This window comes from Callithrix jacchus, chromosome 5 (assembly GCF_049354715.1).
Source record: "Callithrix jacchus isolate 240 chromosome 5, calJac240_pri, whole genome shotgun sequence".
Lineage (NCBI taxonomy): Eukaryota > Metazoa > Chordata > Mammalia > Primates > Cebidae > Callithrix > Callithrix jacchus.
Genome location: NC_133506.1, coordinates 105,526,353 through 105,537,605, shown reverse-complemented (window position 1 = coordinate 105,537,605; position 11,253 = coordinate 105,526,353). Strand labels below are relative to the sequence as shown.

The following is an 11,253-nucleotide window of genomic DNA, read 5'->3' as shown; positions in this document are numbered from 1 at the left end:
GTATTGAGTGCCAATTATGTGTCAGACACTGTGTAAAATGCTCTGTATCATCTCATCCAATGTTTATAACAAATGTGTCAGCACACAGCCTGAAGCATGGTTGAACCTTTTCAGTTTTAGCGTCATATGCTTTGGAATATGAGCTTGTCCATGTAGCCAAAGGGAACAGTTGAGATAGGTACATTAATTTGCTTAAGTGAATATATATCGGTGTCATTTTTTTTAAAAGATGCTGGCTATGCCAGCATAAATAAAGCCGTGGGGAATATTGCAATTGGGCAAATGAATAACTTTAAGGTACTCATTTTTTTAAAAATCCATCAGGCACAGCCTGGGCAACATGGTGAAACTTCCCTCTACAAAAAATACAAAAATTAGCCAGGCAAGGTGCCCACCTGTGGTCCCAGCTACTTGGGGGGCTGAGATAGGGGAATCAGCTGAGCTCAGGAAGCCAAGGCTGCAGTGAGCTCTGATCAATCATGCCACTGCACTCCAGCCTGGACAGCAGAGTGAGATTGTCTTAAGAAAAAAAATGTCAAGCACAGTGGCTCACACCTGCAATCCCAGCACTTTGGGAGGTCAAGGTGGAAGGATCACTTGAGCCCAGGAGTTGGAGGCAGCACTGAGCTGACTGCACCACTGCACTCCAGACTAAGCAACAGAGTAAAATCCTGCTTAAAAAAAAAAAAAGTCAGACAAACCCAAATTGAGAGACATTCTACAAAATACCTTACCAGTACCACTTAAAATCTTTAAGGTCATGAAAGACAAGAAAAGTCTGGGAGTGTCACAGATCAGAGGAGGCTAAAGTGACATAACAAGGAAATGTAATGTGATATCCTGGCTGGGATTCTGGAACAGAAAAGGGACACTTTTAAAAACAGTGAAATTGGATAGAGTATGGAGTTTAATTAATATTATTATACCAGGCTGCACTGGCTCATGCCTGTAGTACCAACTACTTGAGAGGCTGAAGTGGATCGCTTGAACCCAGGAGTTTGAGGCCATCCATCCTGGGCAACATAGCGAGACCCTGTTTGTGAAACAAAAGAAAAAATATATATGTAGATAAAACAATGTACCAATTTTGGTTCTTTAGTTGTGACAAAAGTACCTTAGTAATGTAAGATGTTATCAATAGGGGAAACTTGGAGAAGCATATATGGGAACTCCATACTGTCTTTACAACTTTTTCCTGAAACTAAAACTAGTCTAAAATAAAAAGCATGGCTGGATGCAGTGGCTCATGCCTATAATCCCAGCACTTTGGGAGGCCAAGGCAGGTGGATCACAAGGTCAAGAGATCAAGACCATCCTAGCCAACATGGTGAAATCCCATCTCTACTAAAAATACAAAAAAAAAAAAAAATTAGCTGGGCGTGGCGGGACGTGCCCATAGTCCCAACTACTTGGGAGGCTAAGGCAGGAGAATCACTTGAACCCAGGAGGTAGAGGTTGCAGTGAGCTGACATTGTGCCACTGCACTACCGCCTGGCGACGGAGCAAGACTCCATCTCAAAAAAATAAATAAATAAATAAAAAAGCTTATGATGGGAAGAAATAGCATGGGGAGAAATGCCAAATATAGGTGATGGGGAGGAAGGAAGGCAGCAAATCACACTGCCATGTGTGTACCTATGCAACAATCTTGCATGTTCTTCACATGTACCCAAAAACCTAAAATGCAATTTAAAAAAAAGAAGTCAAAACAAGAAAAAAAGAAAGCATATGAATAAAAAAGGTTACAGAGATTGGGGCCAGAGCAGAGATGACACATTTCAGATCCGTCATTCCATGCAGCTTGCCCTATCCCACCAGTTGGACTTAGCTGTATGGCCTCCTTACCAGTCTATTCATCCCTTAAGAGGCATATCCAAGATGTTGCCCTCTGCACAGTGCTGGGTGTCCAGGTCTCCATGAAGTTCCAGCTCTGGGGAACTTTGATGCTGCAGTGTCGTCCCAAGGAGAAACCTTTGGAAGGGAAGCACACATGGGTGTGAATTCAGGCACAAAGACTTGAAGCCTGGAGTGAAAGTTCAGTCTCTTAGACGTTTTTTTATTGACAAGGACCTTGGGTGTTTGTCTCATTTTTGTAGATCAAGACACTGGGGGGCTCCCTTTTCCCCTTAACCATGGCTGGAGGCCAAGATCAGCCCTCAAGGATCATCGTCAGGACCACCATGAGCTGGAAAGCCTTGTTTTCCTACCTCAGACGTAAAAAAGAAAAAAAAAAAAGGAAAGAAACTGGGACTCAGTAAAATTGAGTAATTTATTTAAAGGCCAGTTAGGGCCAGGCATGGGGACTCACACTTGTAATCCCAGCACTTCAGGAAGCTGAGGTGAGAAAATCGATTGAGCCCAGGAGTTCAAGAACAGCCTGGGCAACATAGTGAGACCCTGTCTCTACAAAAAAATTAAAAATCAGCCCAGTGTGGTGGCACATGCCTGTGCTCCTAGCTGTTCAGGAGGCTGAGACTGGAGGATCACTTGGAGCCCAGGAGGCCAAGGCTGTAGTAAGCCATGATCATACCACTGCACTTCAACCTGGGCAGCAGAGTGAGATCCTGCCTCAAAAATAAGATAAGGTAAAATAAGATAGGCCAGTTCGTAGCTTCAGACATATTTTTCAACAATGTTAGTTTTTTCAATGTTAATGAAATATCCTTCCCTGCCTTTTAATGATTCTGACTCAAAACTCTAACACATGGAACAGAGGAAGAGAGCTGTTCTGGCAGAGGAGAGATGGGAGCCTCAGTTCTATCTATACATTTACACTTTACTACCTTCCAATAGGTTAATAAAAGGATTCCATAGGGTTCCAAAGAGTTATATAGGATTTCTATGGAACACTTGGAAGCAGAGTTCAAAATCTACGTTACTTTAAGGCTGCATACTGTTCAAGTATGGGGTTATTCTTTTTTTTTTTTTTTTTTTGAGTCGAAGTTTCACTCTTGTTGCCCAGGCTGGAGTGCAATGGAAAGATCTCGGCTCACCACAACCTCCGCCTCCTGGGTTCAGGCAATTCTCCTGCCTCAGCCTCCTGAGTAGCTGGGATTACAGGCATGCGCCACCATGCCCAGCTAATTTTTTATATTTTTAGTAGAGACAGGGTTTCACCATGTTGACCAGGATGGTCTTGATCTGTTGACCTCATGCTCCACCCACCTCGGCCTCCCAAAGTGCTGGGATTACAGGCGTGAGCGACTGCGCCCGGCCCGGGGTTATTCTTTAATTTACATAACCAATCCCCTATTGCTGGCCATTTTGTTTGGTCCAACTTTCATTTTTATGAAAATTCATCTCTGCCCTTATTTCCATTTTATCATGATATGGAATTTTTGAGTCAAAGGTATTTTAATGCTTTTAAGGCTTATTAACAAATCACTCTCCAAAATAGCTATAAGAATTTACAGTCCCAGCCTCAGTATTCATGAGTGGCCAATTTCCTTATAACAAAATCAACACTGGATTTTAACATTATTCTTCATTTGGCCAATCGGATACAGTAAAAATGGAATCTAAGTATTGTTCAAATTTGCATGTCTTTGATTACTGCTATGGCTAAACTTTTGAGGTGAATTTTATTGGCTATTTAAATATTTTCATTTGTGTTCTTTGCCCATTTTTTTTTCTCTTTGGATTTTTGTTGTTATTGTTTTATAAAATTTCTTCACAAATTAAGACCTAACTTTTTATTTATTTATTTATTTTTTGAGACAGGGTCTTGCTCTGTCACCCAAGCTGGAGTGCAGTGATGTCAACATAGCTCACTGCAGCCTTGAACTCCTGGGTTCAAACCATCCTCCAGTCTTAGCCTCCTTAGTAGCTGCTGCTATAGGTATGCACCACTATGCATGGCTTTTTTTTTTTTTAAGCAATACAGGGACTTGCTTTGTTGTCCAGGCTGGTCTTAAACTGGGGCTAGACTCAAGCAGTCCTCCCCCATCGGCCTCCCAAAGTACTGGGATTACAAGCATGAGCCACGGTACCCAGCAACTCCTTATCTATAAGTAAATACTTCTGAGTGTTAAATTTGCCTTTTGTTTATCATATAATTTTTAAATATTTATTTCAAATCTAGAAATCTTTTTTTTGTAGTTTCTGCTGTAAGCTAAATTTTCATATTATGTTTAGAAATATCTTCCCTACTCCAAAGATTTTCTTTTAGTGGTAATTCCCCAGCAGTGTATGTGTTAATACTTCTTTGGTAAAAAATACCATAGTATACTGGTTAAGAGTAAAAGCTGTAGGATACAAAGTTTCAGTTAGACAAGAGGAAGGAGTTTTTGAGATCTATTGCATAGCATGGTGACTATAGTTAATAATAATATGTTGCACATTTCAAAATTGCTAAGAAAGTAAATTTCAAATGTTCTTACCCCCAAAAAATGATAAGTATGTGAGGTGATGAATATGTTAATTAGCTTAATTTAATCATTCCACATTGAATACATATATCAAAACATCACATTGTACTTCATAAATATATATAATTGTATTTTGTCCATTAAAAATAAATTTTACAAAAGAATAAGGTACACCCACACACAGAAGTAAGTCACAGCTATCGGGTTAGTTAGCCCTAGATTTGAATACAATTTCTCTGACTTGTTAGTTGTGCGCCATTGACCAACTTCAGTCCTTTAAACCTGTTTACTCATCTGAAAATAGAAATAAAATTAATAGTTACCAACTTCATAGAATTGTATGATGCTCAGATTAGTTAATACTTATGACATGCTTGGCATCAGGTCTGGCAAATAGTAAACAATAATATGAGTTATTACTGAATTCATCTTTATTTTTTCTTTGTTGTATTTTTTTTATTTTAATATATTTTTGTATTGCATTTTAGGTTTTGGGGTACATGTGAAGAACATGCAAGATAGTTGCATAGGTACACACGTGGCAGTGTGATTTGCTGCCTTCCTCCCCTTCACCTATATCTGGCATTTCTCCCCATGCTATCTCTCCCCAACTCCCCATCCCGCTCTGTCCCTCCCCTATTCCCCCCAACAGACCCCAGTGTGTAGTGCTCCTCTCCCTGTGTCCATGTGTTCTCATTATTCAATACCTGCCTATGAGTGAGAACATGCGGTATTTCATTTTGTGTTCTTGTGTCAGTTTGCTGAGAATGATGTTCTCCAGGTTCATCCATGTCCCTACAAAGGATACGAACTCATCGTTTTTGATTGCTGCATAATATTCCATGGTGTATATGTGCCACATTTTCCCTGTCCAGTCTATCATCGATGGGCATTTGGGTTGATTCCAGGTCTTTGCTATTGTAAACAGTGCTGCAATGAACATTCGTGTGCATGTGTCCTTATAGTAGAACGATTTATAATCCTTTGGATATATACCCAGTAATGGGATTGCTGGGTCAAATGGAATTTCTATTTCTAGGTCCTTGAGGAATTGCCACACTGTCTTCCACACTGGTTGAACTAATATACACTCCCACTAGCAGTGTAAAAGTGTTCCTATTTCACCACATCCTCTCCAGCATCTGTTGTCTCCAGATTTTTTAATGATCACCATTCTAATTGGCATGAGATGGTATCTCAATGTAGTTTTGATTTGCATTTCTCTAATGACTTCTGGGTTGAAAGTTGTTTTCTTTAAGGATGTTGAATATTGGCCCCCACTCTCTTCTGGCTTGTAGAGTTTCTGCTGAGAGATCTGCTGTGAGTCTGATGGGCTTCCCTTTGTGGGTAACCTGACCTTTCTCTCTGGCTTCCCTTAGCATTTTTTCCTTCATTTCAACCCTGGTGAATCTGACGATTATGTGCCTTGGGGTTGCTCTTCTTGAGGAATATCTTTGTGGTGTTCTCTGTATTTCCTGGACTTGAATATTGGCCTGCCTTGCTAGGTTGGGGAAGTTTTCCTGGATAATATCCTGAAGAGTATTTTCCAGCTTGGATTCATTCTCTTTGTCACATTCAGGTACACCTATCAAACGTAGATTAGGTCTCTTCATGTAGTCCCACCTTTCTTGGAGACTTTGTTCATTCTTTTTGTGTTTTTTTCTCTAATTTTGCCTTCTCATTTTATTTCATTGAGTTGATCTTCGACCTCTGATATCCTTTCTTCTTCTTGGTCAATTTGGCTGTTGAAATTTGTGCATGCTTCACGAAGTTCTCATGTTGTGTTTTTCAGCTCCATCAATTCACTCATATTCCTATCTAAGTTGTCCATTCTTGTTATCATTTCCTCAAATCTTTTTTCAAGGTTCTTGGTTTCTTCAAATTGAGTTAGAACATGTTCTTTTAGCTCACAGAAGTTTCTCATTACCCACCTTCTGAATTCTGATTCTGTCATTTCATCACACTCATTGTTCATCCAGCTTTGTTCCCTTGCTGGTGAGGAGTTGTGATCCCTTGTAGGAGGAAAGGTGTTCCGGTTTCACGTGTTTTCCTCCTTTTTGCGCTGGTTTCTTCCCGTCTTTGTGGATTTACCCACCTGTTGTCTGTGTAGTTGCTGATTTTCAGATTGGGTCTCTGAGTGGACATCCAGGTTGTTGATGATGAAGTTATTTCTGTTACTTAGTTTTCCTTCTAACAGTCTGGCCCCTCTGCTGTAGGACTTCTGAGGTCCACTCCAGGCCCTGCTTGCCTGGGGATCACCTGCAGCAGCTGCAGAACAGTAAGGGTTGCTACCAGTTTCTTCTTCTGCTATCTTTGTCCCAGAATGATACCCACCAAATGTCAGTCTGATCAGTCTTTTGTGAGGTGACTCTTTGGATATATGGAGGTCAGGGAGCTGCTTGAGGAGACAGTCTGTTCTTTATAGGAGCTCAAGTGTTGAGCTGTGAGCTCCATTGTTCTTTCAGAGCTGCTAGGCAGGTACGTTTAAGTCTGCTGCAGCAGAACTCATAAACTGCCTTTTTTTCCCCAGGTGCTCTGTCCTGGGGAGTTAGAGCTTTATTTATGAGTGTCTGTTGTGCTGCTGCCTGTTTTTTTTTTTTCAGGGGGTCCCTGCCCAGCAAGGAGGCAGCCTAGTCACTGTCTGCCTACAGAGGCTTTGCTGAGCTCCACCCTGCTGCCGTTGAGCTTCCCTGTAGTCCTGTTTATATGGGTGTGGTTAGAACTGTCTCAGCAATGGTGGCCCACCTCTGTAATGGTGGACTGTCTCTGTTATGGCGGGTTGCCTTGGCAATGGCAAGCTGCCTCAGCAATGGCGGACTACCTCCGTAGAGGTGGAGTGCCTCGGTAATGGTGGACACCCGTCCCCCACTGAGATGCACCATCCTGGGTTCAGCTGTGCTTGCCGTGAAACTCTCAAACCCGAGCGTTTCTAATTGCTGGTGGTTTTTTGTTTGTTTATGTGGGGGTGGGACATGCCGAGCCTGATCACCTGGCTCTCTGCCTCAGAGCCTTTTTTTTTTTTTAAGTTGAACGGTTGACTGTCTCCTAGGAGTTCCAGTCGCCTGCTGAAAGGGCGCCAGGATCTGTGTGATTTCCCATGTGGCAACCCACTGAGCTGGCTGAAACAATGGCACTGCCTGGGAATCTTTTGGCCAGCTTAAAAGGGCAACCAGACCAGTGTATTTTGTACGGAGAGCCAAGAGCCGCCACACCAGCTAAAACAGCCGCGCCGGCCAAAACAGCCACACTGGTGACCCGTGGGGGTCCTCCGCCTAGGAATCTCCTGGTCTGTGGGCAATAAAGATCCATCTGGAAATGCAGCATCCACTCACCCTCTGCGCTTTCACTGGGAGCTACAATCCTGAGCTGCTCCTAAAAGGGCCATCTTGGATCTTCCTCCAAAATCCTTTATTTCTTTTTATTTACTTTGAAATGGGAATTTTAGTTCTCCCTGGCTCCCAGTTTCCTCTCGCAGGATCTCTCACAGAGCACAGATCCTTTATTTTTTTATATATGATATGATATAGGGATTTGAGTGTTCTTTTTATCCCAGATTTTTAACCAGTTTCTTAGCATTTTTTAATAACTTGCCATTCCATAATTGATTAGAAAATGTCACTGTCGTGAAATATATGTTACATACATTTTTTAAGATAGGTATGGATGTAGGATTTATTGGTGGGCATTAGGAGGTGGCAGCACAGTGGAAGCCGTCACAAGAGCAGGGCCCAACACTTGTCCAGAGGACCGCAACTGGGGATATACTTGGCCCAACAGCCATCTAGGATGAGCCACTTTTCAGCCACCGTGTCTTCAAATTTATCTGCCTTGAACTTGGTAAAGCAGACAAGGTCCCTTAGCGCAACCCATGCAAGAAACTGGCAGCATACATTACCAAGGAAGCTGTTGTTTGCAGCCATTGCACAACAGGTCCCCATGAGGAAAGGAACTCAGTCAGCTTGATTGGCTGTAGCTTCTACATACTTTGATTTGTTATGGGCTTTCTACTCTATTTTATTTATTTGCCAGTTTACTTTTCACATTTAGCACACTATTCTACTTTGTAGCATTAATTGTGTAGCTTTTTAACATGTTTTCCTATTTAGTGGATTGCTTGAGGTCAGGAGTTCGAGACCAGCCTGGCCAAAAAATAAGTACACCTTTGATATTCTTCTTCTTCTTTTTTTTTTCCCTTCCCCACCCACCGATATTCTTTTTTTTTTTTTCCAGTCAGAGTCTTGTTCTGTCACCCAGTCGGCTTGCAGTGACTAAATCTCGGCTCACTGCAACCTCCACCTCCTGGGTTCAAGCAATTCTCCTGCCTCAGCCTCCTGAGTAGCTGAGATTACAGGCACGTGCCACCACACCCAGCTAATTTTTGTATTTTTAGTAGAGACAGGTTTCACCATGTTGGCCATGCTGGGCTGGAACTCCTGACCTCAGGTGATCAACCCGCCTCAGCCTCCCAAAGTGCTGGGATTACAGGTGTGAGCCACCACAGCTGGCCTCAGTAGTTTTTTGTTTTTTAGACTGAGTTTCACTCTTGTTGCCTAGGCTGGAGTACAATGGCATCATCTTGGCTCACCGTCACCTCTACCTCCTCCTGGGTTCAAGGAATTCTCCTGCCTCAACCTCCCAAATAGCTCGGATTACAGGCATGCAACACCACACCCAGCTACTTTTGTATTTTTAGTAGAGACGGGGTTTCTCCATGTTGGTGAGGGTGGTCTCACTCCTGACCTCAGGTGATCCGCCCACCTTAGCCTTCCAAAGTTCTGGTATTACAGGCATGAGCCACCGTGCCAGGCCTATTATTCTTTATATTTTCATTATTACATTTACTGAAACAACTTCTGGTATGGAGCACTGTCATAAGCTTAGTAAAGGGAGTAGGGGAATTTGAAAACATGGTCACTGCCATGAGCCGGATGTATGTGTATTTGTGTAGGGGAGTGGAGGGAGGGAGAGAGATCTTCAATTTCACCATCATCCTCATGCCAGGCATCGTGTTTGGTTTTGGAAAATCAGGCTGAGTAGGACATGGACTATGCTCTTAAGAAGCCTTCAGTATAGGGCAGAGACAAATAAAACAGTGATTTTTAGCACCATGTGATTGTTAAGGCTGATATGGGAGCACAGAGATAGGTCATTGCAATGAGAAAGTGACAGCTGATTTGAGTTGTGAAGGATACAATTGAGGTCGTAAAGCAGAAAGGAGGTGAAGGAGAACGGGGCACAGGAGAAAGGTCCTCTAGGAAGGGTAACAGAATGTGTGAGGGTATGTCGATCTGTGGACGAGAACAACCTGTTCAGTGTAGTTGGAGGGGTTGAGGGAGGTGGGCAGATGACTGGAGTGTAAAGGTACATACACCTAAAATAACTCCAGGACATCTAAAGGGCAGCTTCACTGATCAAGTTCTAGCTGATGTTCCTTCTTCTCCCTGAAGCTTTCAGCATACTCCAGTCCATGAAGATGTGGTCAATCTAAATTACTCAGGAAGAATCCTGTGATATTTTGTGCCATCTTTTGTTCCCTTTTATTTGATTTCCACTCCTGTGCCTTGAACGTAGCTCCTACAAATTTACTTGCCAAACACATTTACTTCTAGATACTAGGGTATAAAGTGAACAAAATTGGCCAGTTGCAGTGGCTCATGCCTATAATCCCAGCACTTTGGGAGGCCAAGATGGGTGGATCACAAGGTCAAGATATCAAGACCATCCTGACCATTATGTTGAAACCCCATCTCTACTAAAAATACAAATATTAGCTGGGCATGGTGCTGCACGCCTGTAATCCCAGCTACTTAGGAGGCTGAGGCAGGAGAATCGCTTGAACCCAGGAAGTGGAGGTTGCAGTAAGCTGAGATCGTGCCACTGCACTTCAGCCTGGCAACAGAGTGAGACCCTGTCTCAAAAAAAAGTCTGTAAACCTAAAAAAAAATAAAGTGAACAAAATGAAGACCCTGCCTGCATGGGGTTTATAGTTTGAATAAAGGAAGACAGAAAATTTAAAAAAAATAAGGATGTAGTTTGCTAGATGGCAATAAAGGATGCTTTGGAGAAAAATCTGCATCAAAGGGATAAATATGCAGTACTTACTTACTACAGTGTGTTATAGCTCCTCCCCACTAGACTGAGTGCTTTTTGAGGTCATAGATTTTGTCTTATCAATCCCTGTAGTTGACTAGTCCAGTGCTTGGAAAAGAGTATGTGTTTAGTAAAAATAGAAAAGCAATATAGGTTACACCTGGGTGAGGCTGCCTTGGCCCAATTCAGTCTCTGCCACTAATTAATCATGACCTTGGATAAGGTACTCAGTTCTGTATGCCTCAGTTTCTTTATCTTAAAAATGAAGACAACGAAAGTTCCATCCTCAGAGGGTTTCTAAGAGAATTAAATAAGGTAATATATTAAAGCATTTAAAATTGTCCCTCTGCATAGGTAGCACTCAACAAATGACAACTGTTATTACTCAGTAATGGACTATAATCTGAGTATATTCCAACAACATGGATATTAAGGCAATGAAAATAATTTATTGTCAGTTGAAGATACTGCTTGTGCTAGAGTCCTCTTCTGAATTGACAGCAGTATATCACAAGCCCTCTCTGAGACATTTACCCAGAATATGGTGGCATGAGCAACTGACACAGTCCCTGGCTGTCCTTTCATGAACTTCAGACCCCACTTTGCATCCAGCAGCCCACCAGAACAGAGGCTCTCTGCCTCGTTACCAGGTTTGCGAATATGGCATTAAAAACAGGATTATTGAGCCAAGTCAGTGGCTCATGCCTGTAATCCCAGGCACTTTGGGAGGCCAAGGCAGGTGAATCACCTGAGGTCAGGAGTTCAAGACCAGCCTGGCCAACATGGCAAAAACATG

General features: G+C 42.4%; 1 long non-coding RNA gene and 2 other non-coding genes across 3 annotated transcripts; 1 reads left to right on the top strand and 2 right to left on the bottom strand.

Moving 5' to 3' along the window:
* Positions 1-900: 900 nt before the first annotated feature.
* Positions 901-6,292, bottom strand: LOC128932283 (uncharacterized). The gene is made up of 3 exons (XR_008481929.2): positions 5,075-6,292; positions 1,846-1,971; positions 901-1,033 (listed from the first exon to the last, which is right to left on the bottom strand). It is a non-coding gene; the product is annotated as an uncharacterized LOC128932283 (long non-coding RNA).
* LOC118154385 (small Cajal body-specific RNA 20) lies at positions 2,081-2,218 on the top strand. The gene has a single exon (XR_004744251.3).
* Positions 6,293-8,205: 1,913 nt separating the features above from the next.
* On the bottom strand, positions 8,206-8,340 carry LOC118154336 (small nucleolar RNA SNORA70). The gene has a single exon (XR_004744203.1). It is a non-coding gene; the product is annotated as a small nucleolar RNA SNORA70 (small nucleolar RNA).
* Between the last annotated feature and the right edge of the window lie 2,913 nt (positions 8,341-11,253).